This window comes from Dermacentor variabilis, chromosome 9 (assembly GCF_050947875.1).
Source record: "Dermacentor variabilis isolate Ectoservices chromosome 9, ASM5094787v1, whole genome shotgun sequence".
In the NCBI taxonomy this organism is placed as follows: Eukaryota; Metazoa; Arthropoda; class Arachnida; order Ixodida; family Ixodidae; genus Dermacentor; species Dermacentor variabilis.
Genome location: NC_134576.1, coordinates 60905450 through 60912376, shown reverse-complemented (window position 1 = coordinate 60912376; position 6927 = coordinate 60905450).

Here is a 6927-nt window from a genome sequence, read left to right as displayed (position 1 = left end):
GCCTTGAACGCATCGTGGTTTCAGAGGCAACGTGCGCAGATGTACATAATTCAGTTCAAATCTGTTTTATCAGCAGAAAGTGTTTGCTTCCTCGTTATTGCACAGGCGTTGATATGCGAAGGCTAGCTTTCTGGTTTAATTTTTTTCCTCCACACGGCCGGCGCTGAAGATGCCATCTGGTGGTGCTGTAAGGAAGCCAGCAGAACACCTGCTCCGCTGTGATAGGTTGGCTATTCGGCACAGGCCGCAGTACCCACGGTCACGAAACCCAGCGAGGTTCGCAAAGAAAAGCTTTGCTTATCTTCTCTTCTACTCACTCGTATGTTGACTGTTGCTCGCATTTCCACGTACTGCCCTTGGCCCCTACGTTTCACACGCTGACTGCCAGTGGTGCCAGTGTCTGACCCTTCCACTTGTTCTTAAGGGCAGAAGGCTTCACGCATATATGGTACGTGTGGCTGCCTTCATCTTTCTGTGGTAGGTCGAGAAATTCCTTCGTAGCTTGCATCACAGGAGGCACGGGTAAAGGGAGCCATGGGTCTTACGAGAAAAAATTCCTTGAAATCTTACTCTTCCACGTAGAACCATTACGTTTTGGGCGAATTGGTTGTGCATGGTTCTTTGGAGACTTTTGCGCGCACAAAGACAGGACATCGAATGGAGGGACACACAACATGGGGATGTTGTGTCCCCCTTCTCTGTTCGAAGTCCTGTCTTTATGCGCGCAAAACTCTCCAAAGAATCTTTGAGGTATGATGCTGAAAACTTGTGCAATGTGATGTTATAGGCTTCAAATATGAGGCCCTTCATCATTTATCTCATTTGGTCCTAATTTTACACAATCTTTAATTTTCTGCAATGGTTTGCAAAATATCAGTTCCTCAGATTTCACTTAACGGTGTTAATGGCTTCCATATGATTCGAATGCTGTGAGAACAACCTTGTTGCTCGGCCTACCCAGAAGTTCTGAAACTGAGTTGTGTTTTGTTTTATAAAATAGTATGGCTTGGCAAGCTTTTGAAACACAAATTTTATCCCACTATCCTTTGCCACTTATGTACGCATTGGTTTGCATAAGTGTGGTGCAATGAATAGACTCAAACTCGAGAGTGTGTTCTGCTCAAGTTTAACTTTGAAGTCTTGTAACATTCAAAATGAACTTCGAATGGCCCAAATAAAAAAAAACTGAAGAGCAAAGCATGCTGCGTGGAGGCAAATAGAAAAGTTGTAAAACTATATTCGCTAGTGCTTTACAAAAATATGAGCTATAAAAAAACTATAGCACACGTTGAAAGAAGATTCGGTGCTTACTGCTGCTTTTTTCTTGCGCGAATTTCGCAGAATACATTTTCCAGAGTTTCATGGTTTCCATCATGTGCAATACTACTATCGAAAATTTTGAATAAGATGAAACAGCTGCAAGTACTACTTTGGGTCAGTGTATTTGCAACCTCGGAGAGAGATGTGCAGAATTATATAGAATGCTGCATTGTTTCACTCATACTGGCATATTTGCCTTTTAGTTGTCTTATGGTCTCGCATTCTTGTTCTGAAATATTGTCTGAAATTTCTGAAAAATGTGAAAGTCTAAAAAATTTGAATAAGTTTGTGTACTTTACATTTCTCTTTGACTGTCGGCGATGGCTCGTGTTTGATCTTGTGCCATCATTGTTGGTGATGAGCGTCTGGGCAACGGTAAAATAACACAAAAAGTAACAATTCACGTTTTTTTTCTTTCAAATCGTAACTTCGGCACTACGTCAATGCGATGTCACAGATTCAAAGTACTGTTTCCTTAAATTTATGCCGCTTTGGCACTGATCAAATACTGAGAACTTGGTAGGTTGATCGTGTAGTTTCTTTTGAATGAAACCTAGTCTTTGAAATCCATGATGTCACGGCTAAACTGGTACGGGAACTTCGTTGTTAACCCCTCCTTCGCTGTTGCATCTTAATCTTGCGAAGCCTCCTTTCGCAGCAAGACTAGTGATTTTGCTTAATGTAGCATCACTGTCTACTTTTAACTTCATATTTGTATTTAAAGTCCCTTTTACCCTTTGTTTCCATCCTCAACAGTGGACTGAGAGCCACGACTACTCCGCGAGAAAGTCTAGACCACACTTCGGCAGCTTCGACTTGAAGTTTGCATTACGTAGTTCCTTCATTGGCAGTGTATTCTGGCCATGGTAAAATTCACCATATTTTCAGCTTTAATGTCCCCATATATGCTTGTTTTGAAAAAGCTTAGTAGAAAATTTTTGAAGCGCCACCAAAACATCCTACTTTTCAACACTAGATTTCCACTGGAAGCTGTTTTCGTCCGTCATACTTTTCCTAGCATGGTCAGACCATAGGGAACTTATAGCTTTCTCTTCCGTCTGACGCTGTTGACACTGAAACATAGTCAGGCTAACGATGTGTTTCAGATGCCAATCACTGAAAATTATGGCACGGGTTAGGACACAAACCATCGCTGAACACTGGTAGCACAAAAGTCAGTCCTTGGTCTTAGCAGCGCAATGCTGCACTTCTCGGCAGACTCGGCTGTAGTTTACATCTACGTAATGCGAACTGTCGCACGAGGCATTGTAACGCGAAACACAGACAAACGCTGATAAGGTGGGGCCCAAGCAACCCATGACGCGCATCATTCTTTCTACTTGGTCTAAGCTCATGTTCACACTCCTCAAATTCGAGCTGCGTCCGCAGCTTCGTGGGGTGTCCATTTTGGAAGGAAGTTTTGACGTGCCCGCTCAATGAGAGTCGTTGAGCTCGTGGGGCCTGAGTGAACCCTAGACGTGCGTTGTCTCTTTAAGGCTGCCACGGAGAACAGAAACGAAATCAAACCTCGTGGTAACACCAGAATAGGATGCCCACAATGTTGCCAAAGCAAAGCATAACACCATAGACAACACTAACACTGTGCAGCCTGCAGCAGGGAACAGAGGTGCGTTTGGGCAGGCTTATGCCACGCACTGGGAAAGGGTTAGGTGAAAGTGCTTATTGTAATGGGTTGTGGCCATAGCTGTGAATGGTGACGCGCGACAGCCCTCGAGATTTGCTGGTACCAGGCCTAGAATAAAAAAAAAAAACTGCGTGCCAGCATTTTCACGTGACACAGGCGGCCACTGCAGGGAAGCTGCCATTGCAGGTGCCTACCGCTCTCAATCGCATATCTCGAGCCTTTTATATTCATGGGATCTAGCGGCCAGAAAACTTGTCATATATTTGCATTTTGGTGTTACACAGTACATTGGTGCCGAAAAATTGTGTTTTCCGGAAACCTATTAACTAGCAAAAACGAAGCCTAACTGCATTGGGCTTTTTGTCTGATTTTGATCATGAAGTTGGGCACTGGGAAATCATGCAAAAAGGAATTTTATAAATGAGGTTTTAACCATCAGAAATGTCATTTCTTCATATATATGTATATAAAAACTGCGCTTCCGACGCTTTGTTTAGAACCCAGTTCTTCCAGTATAGAAACCCGGAGCTATAGCCATTATGTTAGAGATGCATTTTTTTTTGTTACTGCCTTCTTCACTGAACAAACTAGTACACAAGGTCAAAATGCAGCAGCCTTTCAGTGCCAATATTTACTGTGTGAATGCATTGTTGGATGCCTTGCTTCACACAGCTAGTCTTTCTGCTTTGAAAACATACCAATCCCCCTTCCTGTCGACATTGCACTTACTGTCTCTGATGCTTCGTGTTCTCAAACGGATCTCATTACGCGACGTAACTGCTTCACACATCTCTGATTACTCCAGCACACTTATGTTTTATTGCCTCAAGTCCCTCTACGAAGTGTAGCACCTCCTGTGGCGTCGTCCACTGACCGAGTCCAGTGACTGTTTATCATATTGTTACATGTGGAAAAACACTAACGAAAGAAGCTATTTACAGGCTATTTACAGCGGAGCCAGAGAGCCAGGCCTACACTCGCTCGCGCCAAGAGCACAGACCACCTTCGTCGTTCTTGCGGCGGCTCGTCTCTTGGGCATCTCGTGTATAATATCGTAATACTAGCCCCTCCCCCCCACCCCCCCCCTTACCCCCCCCCCGGCGGCAAAAGCGCCGTCACGGCGCTGTGAAGGCGCGTGGAGAGGTGTAGGGCTTGAGTCGGGCGAAGTGGACAATGTCACTGGTTGTCACAGCGGAGGACGTAGGGGGCGTGGCTAGAACGATTTCATAGGTGACATCGGTCACTTGGCGGAGCACGCGATACGGGCCTGTGTAACAGGAAAGCAGTTTTTCGCAAAGGCCAACTTTACGCGATGGTGACCAAAGCAAGACGAGGGTGCGGGCGCAAAATGGACATCACGGCGACGGAGGTCGTAGCGTTGCTTCTGTTTGTCTTGAGACACTTGTAGACGAGCGCGCGGAAATTGGCGAGCATGGTCTGCATGGGCTATTGCATCACGGGCATAACCGCTAGTTTAAGATGTGGTGGACGGAAGCACAGTGTCCTGTGGTAGCGTCGGTTCTCGGCCATACAAGAGATAAAATGGGGAAAAGCCAGCAGTTGCGAGACGGGAAAAGTTGTAGTACGCAAAGGTAATGTAAGGTAGAGCCAGGTCCCTGTCACGGTGGTCGTCTAAAACGTATTTAGATAGCACGTTTGTGAGGGTGCGGTTCAAGCGCTCAGTGAGGCCATTCATTTCAGGGTGGAAGGAGGTGGTAAATTTATGCTGTATTGAGCAGGCACGCATGATGTGGTCAATGGCTTTCGCCAAAACCGTACGGCTACGGTATGTTAGCAATTGACGCGGAGCACCATGCATCAAAATGATATCATGTAGAAGGAAGTACGCAACATCTGTTGCGCAACTAGTCAGAAGAGCGCGGGTTACGGCATAGCGGGTCGCGTAGGGTGCCGTGACTGCAACCCACTTGTTTCCTGATGTAGATTCCGTAAATGAGCCGAGAAGGTCTCAGCCAACCCGATGAAAGCTTACACTCGGCAGGGATGTCGACCGGCTGCAGGTAACTAGCGGGGAGCTGGGAAGGATTCTTGCGTCGTTGGCAAAGTTCACAAGCGGCGACGTAACGTCGTACGGAACGGGCAAGGCCCGGCCAGAAAAACGGCGACGTGCACGGTCATAGGTTCGAGATATGCCAAGGTGGCCTGCCGTTGGTGCGTCGTGAAGCTCTTCTGGAACGGTGGAGTGGAGGTGCTTAGGTATTACAAGTAGGAACTCAGAGCCGTCCGGATGAAGGGTGCGACGGTACAGAGTACTGTCGCGGAGGACGAAGAGGCGTAGAGCAGCGCATCGGCCGGAGAGTGTTCAAAACGGTCGATGAGTGCTCTGATGTAGGCGTCGCGACGATGCTCGTCGGCGAAATGAAGCAGCTGTGATACAGGGAATGCGCAAGCAGCACTGGTAATATTGGAGGAGTCAGAGTCGTCAACAGGGTAACGCGACAAGCTGTAAGCGTCTTGCTGCGGCGACCAGACTTGTACACCACGGAATATGAAAATTCTTGTAGCCTCAAAGCCCATCGACCAAGCCGGTCTGTAGTATCTTTTAGTGATGAGAGCCAGCAGAGAGCATGATGGTCAGTGACTACGGAAAAAGGGTGACCGTGAAGGTACGGACGGAACTTCGCAACTGCCCATAAAACAGCAAAGCATTCTCGTTCCTTAATTGAATAGCTACGCTCCGAAAGTGCTAGGAGGCGGCTCGCATAAGCAATGACGCGATCTTGGACACGCTGACGCTGGGCTAAGACGGCACCTATGCCATGATTTCTGGCATCTGTACGCAATTCTGTAGGGGCATCAGGGCCGAAGTGGGCGAGAATGGATGGTGAGGTTAGAAGAGCGACGAGACGAGAGAAGGCGGCGTCTTCCAAAGTACCCCACGAGAATTCGACGCCTTTCTTCAAAAGATTAGTGAGGGGGTCTAGCAAGTGCCACAAAATTTTGAACAAAACGACGAAAGTACGAGCATAGCCACACAAAACTTCGAACGTCTGCGGCTGTCTTCGAAACCAGAAAGTCTCAGACAGCGCGAGTTTTGTCTGGATCAGGCTGTACTCCGGAAGCGTCAACGAGATGGTCCAGAAGAGTAATTTGGCAGTGGCCAAAACGACATTTGGATTAGTTAAGTTGCAGCTTCGCCATTCGAAATACATTAAGTATAGTTAAACGCTCAAGGTGAGTGTCGAAAGTTGGCAAGAAGACGATGACGTCGTCGAGGTACCATGTCAGAGGCACGTGGATCACTTGAAACCTTGGAGCGAGGAGTCCATCATACGCTCGAAGGTGGCAGGGGCATTGCATAATCCAAACGGCATTACTTTAAGTTGATATAGGCCATCAGGTGTGAAGGTATGGTATGGTATGATGGACTTTATTTAATGTCCTGAAGATCAACCTTCAGGTTGACGCAGGCGGCTCCCACGTCGGGACAATAAGGTTTAACCTTACCGCCGTATCGTGGGCCTTCTGGACGGCCTGTACTTGATCGGAAAGAACTCCATTGTGTAGGACTCGCTGCCACCAGTCTCTCTCTTTGTCACAGTCTGTGAAAGTCACAGGACACTGCCAAAGCATGTGATCCCGAGTAATGATGCCATTACACTTCTCGCAATTGATTTGTACCTCTTTCAGGGTATAGCTTATTAATAAAGTTTGGACTTTGATAAGTTCTTGTCTGCAACAATCTTAGAGTCACTGCTTGAGCTCTATTGAGCTTAGCGTGTGGCACTGGGAATTCCCTTCTGTTCATGTAGTAATGCCTCGTGATTTCATTATATGTAAGTAATTGGTCTCTGTTCTCCTCTTGTATATTATTAAGGTTCTGGTCGCGTAGTGCACGGATAGTAAGTCCTCGTGCAGCTGCGTTAGCTATCTCGTTTAAATTCTTCCCAGATGGATCGACAGACCCCATGTGCGCAGGAAACCAGCGAATTCCGATCCCT